General features: G+C 39.2%; 1 pseudogene; it reads left to right on the forward strand.

Annotated features, from left to right (window-relative positions):
* Positions 1-891: 891 nt before the first annotated feature.
* LOC144256441 (HLA class II histocompatibility antigen, DQ beta 1 chain-like) lies at positions 892-12452 on the forward strand (annotated as a pseudogene).
* Positions 12453-17584: the final 5132 nt, after the last annotated feature.

A 17584-nucleotide genomic window follows, 5' to 3' on the forward strand; every position in this document is an offset into this window, starting at 1 on the left:
GTTATATCTATAAAATTTTATTTTGTCTGAATACCAATGGTGTCAAAGAGAAAGTGTCTACCTGTTAAAGGTACAATGACTGAGGCTAATAGAGATTATTTAATCTGTCCAGAGTCACAAAATCAATAAATTATTCAACCGTGATACAAATACATTTTCTTTATAATCTGTTTCCTTTCATATTGTATCTTAGTTCTTGTAGTGTTAAGTCAGGGGGGAAAATGAAGAGCTCTTAGATAATAATTTTATGTCCCAAGGAATAGTATTCCACTTCTTCCTGCCCTCTGGCATCCTTAGCCACCATCAAACAGCAAACATCAGAAACAAAATTTAAATAAATTTTACAAGAAGACATGCCTTGAGTCATGTTCTTGGTTCTGAATCTTCCTAACATATCTTCAGCATTTTACAAAGTTCAGTGATATTTGAAGATGATCTACCACTAGACACCTAGCAAATGATCAATGGATAATGTTTCTACAATTTTTTGGTTTTATTTTTTATTTATTTAGTTTTTAATTTTTAATTTGTTTTTTTAGATATACCTGACAGCAGAGTATATTTTGACATATTATACATACATGGGGTATAACTTATTCTAATTAGGATCCCACTTTGAAGTTGTACATGATGTGGTCTTTACTGGTGGTGTATTCAACAATAGATACTTTTTTGAGTTGAGAACTTCCATTAAAAATGTTTACCTAGAGACAAATGAGGACTTAAGTCATAGGGTTGATTGGTTTCTTCCTTAGGAACTGTCCAATCCTAAAATTCATAGGAAATTTCCTACTTTGCATCTCCGTGAAGTGAAATTTCAGGTCAATTGGTAGCAGTTGTGCTGAATGCCAAGTGCTTTTGTTAAATTGCTTCTGTTCCAATTTTGAAAAGATGACTGCGATAATCCCCAGGAACCCTTGGAAAGAAGCTGGGATTGTGATGGTGGTTCTCATGGTGCTGAGGACTCCCATGGCTAACAGAAGAGATTCCCCAAGTAAGTGCAGGACAGCTGCTATTCAGAGCCCAGATTTGGAAATAATTTCTTGGGGACTCTGAAGCCTAAGCTTGGGTCTGTTGTATTTTCAACAAACCACAGGTAGAATTTGGAAGGACTCTTACAAGAGTCCTGCTATCTCCTTCTTAGAGTTTTGCTAGATTCCTTTTTTCAACCTCTGCAGTGGAAGGGAGCCTAATATCTCTAAAGGACTTTGGGATCTCAGAATTGGAAGAAAAAGACAAAGTACCTTTCTATACCAGACACAGTACAAAATGCAAATGTGGTACTTGAGAAGCATCAGGTAAGTTTAAATAAAGAACTGGCCACTATGGGGATTTTCTGGGCCCAATAGTATTCATCTATTTAGGGGCTTGGGATCAGACAAATTCAGACCAGAGCTATAGTCTCTGGAGCTTCAATACCTGAAGAGTGTAGAGAATCAGATGTAACTGTGTTACTATTACTGTTCTTGATGGAGTCTGCCTGCAAATGGGATATTCTGTCAAGGTATAGATAAGTTAACAGCGGACATGCTTCCAAACGAGGTGTCTGCTGTCCTTGGGAGGGCCTGCTTGCAAATGAGAGGCTCCTTCAAGGTTTACATAAGGTAACAGCTGACATGCTTGAAAACGAGGTGTCTGCTGTCCTTGGGAGGACTTGCCTGCAAACGGGATGTTCTGCCAAGTGGGCTAGGAGGGCGCTGAGAAAAATTTTATTATCTGTTCTTAATAAAGAGCAGAGCTCAACATACTCAGAGCGGAGAATAGATTAGCCATGAGAAGCGGGTCACTTCTGATTAGAAAGTAAAACTTCTGTATGCTATGTTTAATTAGCTGAAAGATCTGATTTATTGATGTTGGAAGGCTGCCTTCTTTGTTCACAATACTATAAAAAGATTGCTTGTACACAATAAAGGACTTTTTTTTTCTGCTGCTGCTTTGCTTGCTCTGCTTCTTTTTCTTTCTTTTCCCATGCTGACCTGCAAGTGAATTACTGCAACAAAGAGCACAATTAATCACCCATGCCTTGGAGGTAAGCTTTGGAGTCATGGAAATGACACTGTGGGACTTGGGAGGAAGAATGGGATAAGGACAGACAGTTACTAATTCTGGGTTAATTAGGACTTGATTCAGTATTGATGGTGAATGGGGGCTATGACAATGGTGAAAAAAAAACTCCAAAATTGATATTTATTTTGCACCCATTAAATCCCAAACCTGTAGTGATAGTATTACATCAACTGTCTCACCTGGTCTTTCTAAAACACACACACAGATACAAATTGATGACTCCAGGGTATGTATTATTATAGTGTATTTTTAACTAATTATTAGGAAAATAACACAACAGACATCTTAACACACACATAACAAAATTTACAAAGAAGTATCCAAATAACCTCTAATCAAGTTGTACATATGTGAATATTACCAATTCTCCAAATGATTTCTGTGTGCTCCTTTCCAACAGTACCCATTTTCACATTCCAGGAGTAAGTTATATTGTGATTCTTTTAATCCTAATATTTTGCTCATTGTTACAGTTAGCATATATATGAATGTATCCTTAAACAATATAGATTAATATTTCCTCCTCTAAATGTTCTATAAATTCTGTGCTCTGTCTTGCTTCCTTTCTCAATATTATGTCTGAGAAGACTTGCCACAAATCTCTGATGAAATATTCATCCATTTTTGTTGTTGGGTAGTACATTCCATTTTATGAGGGCAGAGCAATGTACTTAACCTGTTCTTATGTGGATGGAGGTTTGGGCTGGTCTTACTTAAAAGAAAATGTATCCTGGAATCCTGGAACCTTTGGGTCTGCATTTCTCTAGACTGAAATAAATACTTCAATTGCAATGTCTGCCTATCTTCAACTTGACAAGACAAAGTCCAACTGTTATTCACATAGTTGTCTCATGAGCTGTTCAAAAGAAAATCCAATTCTTGACAGCTTTTGGTATCTTAGACTATTTAATGTTTCCCTGTCTGGTGAGTGTGTAGTGTTATGGGAACTTCTATTCTTTTCCATATTTATCTTTTTCTCATTTATTTCAAAAAGATAAAAAATACATTTCAAATCAAGCCCATCATCAGTATGTGCTTTGAAAATATTTGTACTTTTGGCCTTGTGTAAGTCTTTTAATGATATTTCTTGATGAGCAGAAGCTGTTACTTTTGTTGAATTGAATTTATCAATCTTTTTTATTTATGTCTAGTGCTTTTAGTGATCTAAGAAATCTGTCACAACTCCAACATCATGAAAATGTTCTCTAGTTTTATCTCCTAACAGATTTGTAGCATTTCATTCATACTTAGGTCTATGTTACATATGGTGCAAGAAGTATTCCTAATTTCTTCTGCTCTTTCTGATGTATTCCCATTTGTTAGAAAATAATTTATTAACAAAAGTATTCATTCCTCACTGACCACCTTGTGTGCCACCCTTGTAATATATTTAGTCTAAATGGATGCATGAAACTTATTTTGGAATACATTATTGCCATTTATTTATCTATGTCTGTGCCCAAAATATGGTGTTTAATTACCATCTTTGCCTTATGAACCTTTATTGCATTTTAGAATCAGCCTGTAAATTTTGAGTAATCACAAATTGGTAGGAATTTTAAATTATACCCACAGAATACATAAGACCATTTGAGATAATGTCCTCTTTATAATATTCAATCTTTCAATTCATGTACAGGTGTATCTTTGTGTTTACTTAGGATCCTTTTGATGTATCTCATAAATTTCATGGTTTCCCTTTTAGAATTCTTGTATATTTTTTATAACATTTCTTCATAATTTTTCATGCCATTATAAATGATGTAATTCACATTTGATTTCACATTTGTTGCTCATCTATATGTAGAATATTTAAAAATGGATCTTGTATCCAGCCATTTGCTGAACTCTCCCTTACTTTAAATTCTTTTAGTGGATTATTTAGGATTTTGGTTATTTACTGATCCAGCATATGAAAATGCTGGCAATTTTGTTTCTGTATTCCAAACATTATTCCATGATCTTCCTTGTTTGACATTTTTAATTTTCTCCAATAAATGATCAATGCAGGATTTGAGGTAGAGAAATCACTTCATTCATCCTGGGAATAAAATTCTGAGGGTTTAGAGCAGATTTTATTTAGTCACTGGTCTTTGTTGTCATGTCCCTTTACTCCCTGTGTCTCCCTAAACCAAACACCAGGGTTGGTTGGGATGCAAGCCTGAGCTAAATCTAACGTGGGCTGGTTCTCCTGCAGAGGATTTCATGTACCAGTTTAAGGGCACCTGCTACTTCACCAATGGGACTCAGGGAGTGAGGCTCATGGCCAGACAAATTTACAATAAGAAGGAGATCCTGTGCTTTGACAGTGATGTGGGGGTGTTTGTGGCTGTAACAGAGCAGAGGATGTCAAGTGCCAAGAGCTGGAATGCCCAGAAGAACCTCCTGGCTGAGTATCAGGCCCATGTAGACACCTTGTGCAGACACAACTATTAATAGACGTCTTCCTTCACTGTTCGGCTGAGAGGTGAGTTTAGGATTGATCAAAGTGCGCTCACTTCTGAACTAGTGTGGAAGGCCTGTGGGAAAGGCAACTTTTGGGATTCCTAGGATTTTGGTAAAATGGGGAGGGCATTTGAATTGAAGGAAAAACTGTTGAAATACTTGGTAGGCAGCATTGGAAGAGTGTATTAGTCAGCTTTGAGTTACTGTAATAAAGTGCTTGAGATAATTAACTTAAATAGAGGAGAGGTTTATTTTGATTCACAATTTAGTCCATGGTTGGTTGATAGCACTGGTGAAGTAGCACAACATAGTGGGGAAATACAGAGGAGGAGAGCATTGTTAGTTAATTGTATTCTGTGAAAATCACAGACTGTACTTACAGCAAGACAACTAGGACATCATTAGTAAGAATAATCTTAAGGGACCATAATGGTATATGCATTGCTGACCTATATATTTATAAAAGGGACATTCAATTTATTTTTTTCACTTAAAAATCAACATATAATATTGGTACTTATTTATGAGGTACACTGTTGTAATTCAACACAATGTGGTATGATCAAACTGGGGAGATCAGCATTTCCACTTCCTGAAATATTATCATTTGTGTGTACTGGCAACCCAAACTCTTCTTCTCTAGTTATTACAAAGTGTGTAATTAATTATTGTAGACTATCCTTTGTTGAGCTGTGTAACATTAAAAGTGCTCCCCTCCAAGTATGTTTGATTCCCATTATTCACCCTCTCACTATTCCTTTCCTGGGCTGTGGTGACCTCTATTCTACCCTCTATTTCTATGTGATCAACTTTTTTTTTTAAATCTTCCACAAATGGGTGAAACCTTTGGTATCTGTGAACACTAATATCTACTGTTTTCTCCACTTTCATATTAAAGGAGGGACTTAAGCCCATGTTGAGACCTGCCTTATTCTCTGACTTTATTTTTTGCTGTCATTCATCCTAGGGGACCCTATAGTCACCATCTCTCCAGCCAGGAAAAAGCCACCACAATTTGCTGATCTGCTCAGTGACAAATATTATCCTCAACAAGTTAAAGTCAGATGGTTCCGGAATAAAGAGGAAGAGACTTCTGGAGTTGTGTCCACACCACTTATTCAGAATGGGGATTGGACCTACCAGATTCTTGTGATGTTGGAAGTAATACCCCAGCATGGAGATGTCTACACTAGCCACATGGCGCACCCCATTCTCCAGAGCCCCATCACTGTAGAATGGTGTAAGGGCCACTTCATTGATACCAGAGGTCCAGCAGAAAGAAGCAAAGGCAGGGAGGACATTGGGTCTTGTGGGCTTGGGGTCCTTCTTTCCTCTGCTGTTGGACACATTCATACCTTCTCTCCTACACAACCCCTGGTGTCATTTCTGAGCCTAGAGTCATGGAGGCTTGTGATCTGAAGTTAAAAGGCAGATGCTGAGTACTGACCTCTTTTCGCTCCAAGATATTATTGCTTTGTGTAACCTGATCCCCAGGCTGAGGTTCAGCTTGGCAGTATATCTTCTGCAGTGGTGAAATTCTGGGCTTTGGCATTAAGGCTGGTGTTTGGGGGATGGTCTCTGGATTTTCAGATGGACCTACCTTGAGGATCCACTCTCCCTTTTTCCCCTAAATCCTCATCCACCCACTGTTCTCCTGAGGTCTCTGCATGCCCTTCACCCTCCTCTGTTTGGTAGTGAGGTACCTCCATCTCTTATATCTTGGGTTGGACTCTAAGGTTTCTGATGAGGACTCTGTGGGATGTGGGGACAGTCACTGATGCACAGGCTTCTACTTCCCAGGGGCACTGTCAGAATCTGCTCAGAACAAGATGCTGAATGGAATTGGGAGTCTTGTGCTGGGACTGATTTTTCTTGGCTTGGGCCTTATTGTCCACTTTTGTAATAAGAAAGGTAAGTCACCTTTAGAGAAAATGGGCAAGACTGGCTCTAGGACTAAGTGTTTCTGTTGTAACTTTTCTTATCTCAGTGAAAAGGGGGAGCCAAACTAGGGATAGCAGTAGATTGCAGAAATTAGGGAGGCCATGAGTCTTTCTTGTGCTGAGCTGGCTGTTAGGTGAGACGACAGGAGGTTACAGTTGTTACCTGTCCAGTTAACAATGTGACCTGTGCTTCACCAAAACACTTAGACTGCTGATGGGACTGGGGCCTTCTTCCACATGCCCCTGCGGAAGCTTTGTGTTCACTTTAGTGCAGTATCCTCTTTAATCAGATGCCAGGAGAGATGGTGAGGAGTGGGTGGTTGTACAAAATCACCCTTAGTGTTCTGAGTTGCAGAGAGGCCCCAGGGGTATTGGGTAGGGGGCTGACTTTCTCTAGGGATTTAACTTATGACTTATTTTTTCTCTTTCCTTCAGGGATCATGCACTGATTCCAACATTTTTCTTCCTGTTACCACTGTTCCATGGTCTACTGCTGTTCTCACCATTGTGCAAGTTCCTAGCCTCACTTCTCTCAGGCCTGTGAGGAATCCACTTCTGCCAGCTCTGTCCCCCATCAAGACCTGAGTCCCACAGTGCCTGAGCAGCAGATGCCAGGCCCTCTTCTTTTGCACACTCATACACACACACACACACACACACAATTTTTAGTTGTGATGGGTCTTTATTTTATTCATTTATTTATATGTGGTGCTGAGAATTGAACCCGGTGCCTCACACATGCTAGTCAAGTGTTCTACCACTGAGCCAAAGCCCCAGGCCCCTGGCCCTCTTCTTGTTCTGGTCTTTCCTGAGTTTCTGTGACTGCTTTCCACCCAACTCTGCTCCCTGTGCTGCCTGCCACATCTGTTTGGGCCACGAACTTTCAACATGTTCCTGATCTTGTTCTCTGTCTGAAGACTTCCCATGAATTACATGTCAAACTCCTTTATCTTTCAATATATTTTTTCAAAATTAAATAGATTTGTGAGTCCCTTGTGTTTCTGATTCTGATGGATTAAAAGTGGTGGTGGGAGATACTGACACAGAAAGGACCAGATTCTAGAGGGCTAGTTCAGTGATGCCCCAAAAGGGAGGAGACTAGGGGAAGTCATTGGTCCTCATACCTGGTCTAATTCAGGTGCCATATAATAATGTGAAAAGGTATGAAAACATTCAATTGTCCACTATCCGGGGCTTGGAAGTGGGGTTGTGTGCAGCAGTATTTTTTGAATTCTGTTGCAGCCTGACACGTTTTACATAGTTGAGGCATTGGGATTATTTTGTGCCATCATGTTAACTAACAACACCTAACACTATAAATTAGCCAACTTTGCCCCACAAATGTCATCTGGCATTATTGACTATGTACACAGAGGCAAAAGACAATGATTTTGGGTTGCATTTGAACTACCAGATTATATAATTGCCAGTGGGAGTTTTATTAGAAAGTAATATGTTGATTGAATGTGATGGAAACTCTACTAATACCGTCTTAAGGAAAAAAAATTAATTTTTTGGCATATAATTTAAAAGTTCATAAATTCATTTGGCTTCTGAAAAATGCCTAGATCAAGGACTAAGTTGAGATTCTTTTCTCCTTTGTCTCTTAACTCCTTCCTTTCTCTCTGACTTTTTCCTCCTGTCTTTACTCTCTTCTCTCAGTGTGCTTCTTTTTCTACTCTGTATCTCTTCATCTGTCTGTCTGTCTATCTATCTAGTTTTGGTACTAGGGATTGAACCCAGGGGTACTCAACCACTGAACCATATCCTCATTCCTATTTTGTATTTTATTTAAATACAGAGTCTCACTGAGTTGCTTAGTGCCTCACTGTTGTTGAGGCTGGCTCTGAACTCACAATCCTCCTGCCTCAGCCTCCTATATCTCCATACAGCTGGGATTACAGGCGTGCATCACTGTGCCTGGCTGTCTCTTTATTATCATGCATTTTGCTGTATCTCTGTCTATCTGAAGGATCCTCTCTCTGTTAATATATTAGATGGTTTTTGTAACTTTCTTCCATTTGCATTCCCCCATGAACTTCTCTCTCACATGTCTTTTATTTCTTACCTGCATTAGAATGTCTTGCTGTCTCTTTTTTCTTTGTTTTCCTCAATCAGTTCATTGGCCTGTGCTCATGTTGCTCATAGTCATTTCTTTCTGTCCTTCTATAGTCCATTATCTTTTTCCTTGTCTGCATTCTCTCTTTATGTTTATCTCTCTGCCTCTCTTTATCCATCTTTGCCTGTGTTTCTTTCTCTCTTGCTTGTGCTCTCTGTGTTTGTCTGAGTACTGCTTTTCCTGATAGTTCTTATTTTCTCCTCTGGAAATATGGGTATGTAGAGGAACATCTCAGACTTTCAGCCTATCACCTGAATAGCAAGAGATCAAACATGTCAACTCCAGTTTAACAATCTGGAGAAATCCCTGATAGAGTCACATTCCAATTTCTCAACCAATCATTTTAGCTATGGGATATAGGACTCTAAGTCAGGCCCTAGTTTTGAACCAATTTCTGTGCAGAAAGACAGATTTTATTTTCCTCAAAAAAAGAAAAGTATGAAAAACCAAGCAAGGCTGGATAGATGGTAACTGTAATAATGATAATATAATCATAGTGATATCAATTGTCATTCCCTCTATATAGGAAGTGCCCTTCTCTGTTTCTTTTTCTACCCATTAAAAGTTTGTTCCTGAAGGAATAGCTCAGTGGTAAAGCCCTTTCCTAACATGCATGAGGTCCGGGGCTTGCTCCTCAGTCCCCACACCCATGATGCTTCAACTATAATTTGTGTAGTTTACATACAACTTAAGTTTCATTTGTGCCACTATAGAAAGGGAATTTCAAATCATATCAACCTCCAAATCCAAGCTCTGCTTTGGGTGGTTCTTACTGACCCTGTAAATTATGGTGAAAGGATAAACTCATCTACCTTCAAAACATGAGGACATAATAGCATAATGACAATAAAAGTATAATCAGAAATCACTTTTGCTCAGCATAAAGTGGTATTTGATATTCTGGATGAAGTCAGTTCCCCATTGCTTATTACCAGATAAGGAGGAGGGAAGCCACTGGGATACAAATGCAGTAGCTTCTGGAATTATGTAATAGAACACTCCCACACTCATTTCCAACATATATCTGCCACTACTATCTAGTTTGGAGGGGTCATCAGGGAAAATAAAGTTTCAAAGTTAGGGCAGGTATTGATATATTTGAGATTTGATCTGTCCATGTAAGTCTGATGGTAAACATTTACAATATGGATCCCCAGGATGTCCTGCTACTTGGATTTTTCTAAAAAGAGATCAGTAGTAGCCCAGGTTCTCAGAGTCCTGCATTATTTATGTTTTAACTAATCAGATCACATATTTTGAAATGCTGTTTCCTATGGTATTCAGTAAGTGCTCAGTAAATATTCACTGGTTGCCCAAGAAGACCTTTGTTCATGGGTTAGCCTATTCCTGGAATCCTTTTACTTTTTTTTGTATACATTTTTATCATATCCTTTCATGTCTGTAGTGTCTCCTTCCCTCACTCATGATGGCAAAATTGTCTTGGCTATTTTGTCACTTTGACACATATACTGGTAGTGATGGTGGGATATCTCCATACAGCAGGATTTTATTTTTTATTTTTCAGTGTTAACTTTGGTGTTTTTATATTTTCCTGTTTTGGAATATGCAATATATATATTTTTTTAATCTACAAAAGTTTCATTTACTACATCTGCTTTTCACATCCTTTGTGTACTTCTAAACATCTATGAATCCTAGATATTTCAAATAAGGACTTAAATTTGTCTACTAAGTTCACAGTAGTGTTGAATAAAGTACACACATGTAACAATGGTTATATCTGAAAGTGTCTTCTAAGTAGGATAATTCTGGCCTAGAATCCTTCATTTCTTCCACTTCTATTTTCTATGTCACATGTGTCATATCTGAGTGTCATATAATGTGATATTACAATTTCACTTCCGAAAGGACTTTTCAGAAGACTGCCTTTCTATGAATTTTAACATAAAGTGTACAAAATATGTTAGTTTACTAACTCTACTTTTGTTATACAATGGCAATCTCTTTAATATCGAAAGTCTAGATATTATAAAATTAGGACTCCTTTGTCCAGTATATACACAATATATACAGAACAGCAAAGACAAATGAAATGCACATTGCAGGGCAATGGGTAAGCTGAAATTGTCTAGCACACTCTAACCAAACACCTTTTGCAACTTCCCTCCTGCCTCTCTCAACCCAGTGAACAAGTACAGACAGTGTTCTGTTCAGAGGTGGTTTAACAATTCCAAACACAGTATTTCCCATCAGTTTTTAAAAGCTCTTTACAAAAATATTCTTCCTACTACTTCTAAGTTCATCAAGCACTTCTAAATAGGACTAGATATTCCACATAAGAACCTGTCCATGATGCACCCTGAACTGGTAAATAAAATTGCACATGTAACAATGGTTATAATCAGAGGTATCTTCTAACATTTTGTCCTTGAACCTTTCCATCCTCACTTTCTTTTCTCTTCTTTCAGTGCAGTGGACAAGTAGAAGCATATAGAATGCTTTGAACAAATTCATATCCAAAAGTTTATATTTATAGAGGACAAGCTTTCCTATGAATTTCAACAGAAAATATACAAAATGTGCTAATTTTACTAACTACTTAGTCATACACTCTTTAACATCTAGAGACTAGATGTTGCAAAATTGGGACTCATTTGTCCATCATAGATACTTGATTCACAGCAAAACAAAGTGCACAAAACATGCAGAAAACTGATGTCTGAACATGTCTAAGTATGAACACACTAACACATTTCCCTTTGCAATTGTTCCCGCCCTCCTCCACACTACTCAACAAGTACAGTAGTACTCTACTGCTCACAGAGGTGGTTTCACAGTTCCATTTCCAAAAGACAATATTTCATATGAGTTTTATCAAAAAGATATTTACAAAGTGACATTTTACTACCTCTATATTTAACATACAGTGGGCATTTTTAAACATCTAGATAGACTAGGAGTTTCAAGTAAGAACTCAATTTGTTCACTGTGTACATGATAATCTTGAATAAACTGCACACATGTAAGAATAGTTCTAATTTGAAAATGTCTTCAAAATGTGAGTATTCTGCCCCTTCACTGACCCAGTGGGCTATAATGTTCAAATTTTCAGAAGAGAATCTTCCCTAGGAATTTTAGCACAAAATATACACAATTTGTTTTGTCATATACTGGCACCCTCTTTAACATCTAGAAATGACTAGATTAGGACTCATTTGTCCTTTATATACACTATATACAGAGCAAAGTAAAACAAAACCCATGGACCCAGGAACAACCATTGCCACACTGGCATGGTGCTCCTAAGGAGCAGCTCACAATCTGCACCACTCAGCAGGAGGTTTGGCTATTTCCCCCCAAATCATTTCATAAGAAAATTTACAAAATGTGCTATATTTTACCATTTCTACTTTTAACATATATCAGGCACTTTAGAACATCTAGATATTTCAAAACAAGTACTTAGCATTTATATATATATATAGTAATAAGGGATAAAATGCACAGAAAACAATCGTTATTTTATGAAAAAGGTCTTTTACACAAACCCATCTGGCACAGGACCTCCTCCAACTCGCCTCAAAGGCTTCTCCGTGTCCTCCAGCCCACTGGACAAACGTGGACAAGTGTCCCTCCTAGAGCTGGTCTAACAAATCCTTTTCAAAGTCCCTTCCAGAAGACATTTCTGAGGTTTTAACACGGGCATTTACAGTCATCACCGTCTACCTCTCTCACACGTGGGCAACCTCTTTACATTTACAAGGTCCAGTCGTAGCACTAGTTTTAAAGGTGGGGAGTTGAGAGCGGCCTTTCATATTGTACACACAGGCTTCTCCAAAGGGCCACGGAATCTTCCCGCAGGGCGGTGGCATTTCCAGTGGGTCCCTTGTGGCCTGTTGCTCTGCAGGCTCTCTGTGTAGGAGGACCACTGACCACCAGGCCGCTAACCAGTCCACCCTGGTCACCTGGGCGTCAATCACCTTCCAGGGCATTAAGGCCTCTGCCTTGTCCTACAAGGTGGTGTCGCCATGAGCTGGCAACCAGGAGTCACAGAGGGCCCTGGTCTGCGCTGCTCTGCTGTCCAAGGCGTGGTTGAGCTTTTGTCATTTGCTTGCCTTCTTGGCCCTCGAAGTCCCCACTGGCCTCCACCGCATTGGGGGACCTCCATTTTTTCCCTAGTCCTGCCCGCCAGCACCCAAAGGCACACCATGTCCTCAGTGGCAGTTCTGCCTGGGACCCACAGGATTGGGGCAGCAGACCAGGCAGCCCACAGGGCCCAGATCTGCCAGGTCACGACCACCCTCAGGTCATCCAGCCAGGGGGTCCTGGACATCCTGGGTCAGCCAGTGCACAAGCGCTGCCTGAGTTCTGGGGTCTGCAGGGCAGAGGCCATGGCCCGTCCCCAGACCCTCAGCTCACCTGTGGGCCTGGGGCAGAGGGCCCCAGAGGGTGCCAGGTTTCTGTTCTTTCGACTAAAAGGCTCAGGAGTCACTCTAGTTAAACTGGGCTGACTGGGCTGCATGAAATAACCACACAAGGGACACAAATACCTTTTTCTTTGGGGCCGCTGTGACGGCTCCTCTGACCTTAAGGGTCCGCAGAAAGAGAGAGAGCGAGAGCACGGGCGCTGACCCCTTTTATTGAGGAGAAGCTATTCAAATGAGGCAAGGGGTCAGGTTTCAGGGGGCTGAGTCTATCTTCATGATGTCCTCTGTCAGCAGGTTGACTGACACCTGGGTAGGCCACACCCAAGGGCACAGTAAGAGGAGGGGACACACAAGGCACTTCCATGGAAGATGGGGTTATATTATAAAGGAACAGGTGAGCATAGCTTCACCCATGGGGCTGTAGCAAGACACACCCATTTCTGTGACTGAGCGCCTCAGCACCCAGCTGGGGAGTGTAACTCAGTCACCCATAAGGTTGACCTCCCACAGAGGGTCCCCAGGAGCAGGTTGTGCTGCATTTCTCACCACCCTCTCTGCTAAAACTGATTCTGCAATAACCTTATTTTAAAAATCTTCTCCTGTAATCCCAGCAGGTAGGGAGGCTGAGGCAGGAGGATGGTGAGTTCAAAGCCATCCTCAGCAATTTAGCCAAACCATAAATAACTTAGTGAGACCCTGTCTCTAAATAAGATATAAAAAGGGCTGGGGATGTGGCTCAGCAGTTAAGTGCTCTTGAGTTTAATCCATAATAGGAAGAAAAAATAAAATCTTCAATACTGTGTTTTCAACAGAAATAGAATGCTTCATCATATAAGATCTTGAAGTCAGTAATTTTGCTAAACTCTTATAAAAATAAATTTCATGAGTCATCTTTAGAATTGTTTGCATTTCCTGTATCACATTTACACTGTTAAAAAGATAGTTTTGTTTTCTTCCTTTTCTGCTATTTTAGCTTTGTCTCCCTTTCTAACTTTCTGTAATGTTGGGAGACACATTCAGTAAACTACCAAGAGGGTGTTGCTGTATGGGAATAGGGCTCTCAACATCGCCTATTTTGAAGTTCTTATTCTAAGGTTTCTCTTGATTATGCCAAAGGCAAGAGAAAAATGATTGTTTTCTAATTTCTATTAACCAGAGAAAGCGTGTTAAAAAGAGGAGGTTCTCTACGATATTCTTGTCATTATTTAATTTAAATTTTATGTGAACTCCGAAGATGGCTAATTCTTCAATATTGCGGAAGTCTTTCATTCACTGATACAGACAAAAACCCCCAAACCACGTTCTTAGATACAATGCTCAACAAAGGAGTTCAAAGTCATAGGTACTGCAGAAGAGGGAGCTGAATTGCCACCAAGGATTCTTTCTTCTATTCAACTGATAGACATGGAATATTGATAAAAGAACAATGGCAGAGCAAAATTTTTTAGCTGATTTTAGGAAGATAAGAGTTTATTACAAGGCTTAATATACCTCAGAGAATTACCAGGGGAACTGGAGGAATAAGGCCACCTATGTAGCCACTCCCTCTTCTCTAACCAGAAAAACACATTGGTTGGGACAGCCACATGGGGAAGCCCCTCCATTTAGTGAGCTGCTCTCATCAATTTTCCCTGGTAAAGGGGACTTGCTGTGTGTTGCCTCTTTACATCTCTAAAGAGAGTTATCAGATATGAAGATCTCTCCTCATTTTAATACAGAAAACTAAGGTACCTTTTCAGCTGAAAGAACATCTAATCATGCTCAACTCTCACAGAATGCTTCTGATTAGTCAATCTAAATGACGCCAAAAGTTACCCAGGAAGCGTCGTCTTCAGCGTTGCACTTTTTGAAGTCAAGACGAATGCACTGGAAGAGGTTGAGAGTTGTTTTATTCCAACCCACTACATATGGGAATAGGGCACTCTTAAATTTTTTTTCACTTCTATTAGTAGCATAAGTAATTTTCAGATCAAATCTTCTTCCATGGAAATTATGAGTGATGGTCTTATTCCAGATTAGATCATGTGTAAATCAATGGCTTTTAGGCCCAACATGTAACAGCAATTACTCCAACAAAACAAAACAATAAATTCAAGTTAATCTTTTCCTTAAAACTCACAGAACATTAATTTAAATATAATTCTTTTCAAGAAATAATTGACTTGCCTGTGTCTTATGCTCTATTTTAATATATCTTTACGACTTGTTTTCTTTAATGAATGATGGCCTTCTTCCTTTTTCATCTCTCAAACCATAAGTTCTGGTTTCAGTGGAGAAAAGTCAGCATTACTGCAATGTCCCTTTCAGTCAGCTGTGGCCAGGAGTTTTCAGAAAATAACAGAGTAATCCAAGTCACTTCCTTCACTATGTCTTTTTCTGTGGTTTTACTCATTCATGACATAGCATTCTTTTTGGCTCCTCATTAACTTAGCTACACTGTCCCCCTATTTGTTGCTCTCACATGCAAAGTTGGTCTCTGCTTTAGGAGTTGCACTTACTGTTCTTGATGACTGGAATGGTTTGCTGTAGATTTTGAATAGTTGACTTTTTCTTGTCAGTCAAGTCTCAGTTCAAATAGTATATATGAGACTAGCCATACCTACTAATCCTCTCAATTTTGTTTTTTTTTTCCTTTAGGGGGCATTCACTACCATCTAACTTGGAATATTACCTGGCTCATATTATGTAATTAAACAAATAACATATGTATACATTAATTTCACTAAGCTGTTAACCCTGATTTTAGATGACACCAATCACTATAATATATTAGCATAAAATAAAATAAAGAAGAAGGAAATGAGCATTAGAGATATGTGGGACATTATCAAATGGTCTAATATAACTAAAATTATTCTAGAAAGAAGTGATAAAGGATGCAGGAAAGGAAACATAATAACAGAGAACTTTCTAAAACCAATTAAAGACAAAACACAGGTTCAAAAAACTCAACTTCATTCATAACATAGGCAAATAATAATATGCCTTTAAATAGAACGAATAACTTGCTGGAAACCAAAGATAAAGGGAAAAGCTTTCATTTGATGAAAGGAAAAAGTGCTCTATTTTCAAAAAAGAATAAGAGTTAAGATTGACTTTCATCAGAAAGAATGAAATCCAGAAAACAATGGAAGACATCATTAAAATCCATCAAGAATATTCTTGGCCCCCAAAGAAACCTAGAATCCCCAAAATCTTCTAAAACATTCTTTAGCAGTAATGCTCAGAATCTTTCTGTACTGGCTAAGTTGGAACATGGCCCACTATAGTCTCTATTTCCCAGTGATCATAATGAAAAATATTGAATTGAATGTGTAAAGTGCCACCCGTGGACCTTGAAAAGTAAACAGTATCAGGAGGGAAGTGGAACCTGAAGAAATGGCAGTCAGGGAGGGGATCCTGGTTCTTCTCTCTTTTCTCTCTTGGCTTTGACTGGGGTAACTGTGGTCATGGAACAGAGAGAAGAAACTCCAAAGGCACACCCTGTTTCTAGCCAGAAGATTGGAAAGGAGTTCTTTGAAAGTTATAGAGAGTATGGGGGAAATACACCCTATTTGTTTTTGCTTTCTTTTTCTTTTTTCTTTTTCTATTCTAGCTCTGTCCTGGGCATGGCCAAAACCATGAAGCTGCACTAAGGTGCAGTGGTGGAGGCATTAAAAACCCCGAGAGCAAAACCCATTTGACAGCCATAAAAACTGTGACTTATGGAGCTTGGGGGTATTTTCATATTATTTTTCCATTTGCCTCAAAAGACGCTCTAGTTGGGTGGAATCATATAACAGTACTGGAAACTACTTTGAGAGAAGCTCATCTTTCTGGACTGAGAAACTGGTAAAGGGATCTATAGGAACTGGAGTGTGTGGGGAAATGGCACAGAGCAGACAGTCATTCTATAAATTCATTATCATAACTTTTGGGGATCTCAGGCTGCACCTGAGTGGCACAGTCTTCCACCAACTCCCCAAATGCATTAGGAGCTGGGCTATGAAATAAACCACCATCCAAGTGCCAGAGAAAACACTGAGTGCCATATGCTCAGGGCAGGCACAGAGCAACATCGCTAAGGATTGAGAAACTGTACTGACATCAGTGCTACCATCCACAGAGATGAGACAGAGCTTGCCTTCTAGTCCTGATGAGGTTATTTGCCTGTTAAAGCAAAAATTTCAAAATTTTCCAGAGGATTTAATAGAACACAGAGCCCACATGTATATTCAAAATGTGAAGAATATAATCCAAACTTATTTGGCACACAAATAATCCTGGGGAAATATGACCACTTCTAGAGGTTTTTATCAGGGAAACACACCACACAGCATATTATTTTAAAAAATGGAATTGGTTGTGGTGGCACATGTCTGTAATTCTAGTGTCTTGGGAAGCTGAGAAAGGAGAATCACAAGTTCAAAGCCAGGCTCAGCAACTTATCAAGGCCCTAAGCAACTTAGTGAGACCCTGTCTGTAAATAACAAATAAAAAAAAAAAACTGTCTGGGGATGTCGCTTAGTGGTTAAGTGTCCCTGGTTTCAAACCCCAACATCCCCCACAAGAGTAATTTGTAATAAAACAATAACCTAAGCAAAATAAGAATTCACTGACAGATTCAATAGCACAATGGAAATGAC

This window comes from Urocitellus parryii, chromosome 8, assembly GCF_045843805.1.
Source record: "Urocitellus parryii isolate mUroPar1 chromosome 8, mUroPar1.hap1, whole genome shotgun sequence".
In the NCBI taxonomy this organism is placed as follows: domain Eukaryota; kingdom Metazoa; phylum Chordata; class Mammalia; order Rodentia; family Sciuridae; genus Urocitellus; species Urocitellus parryii.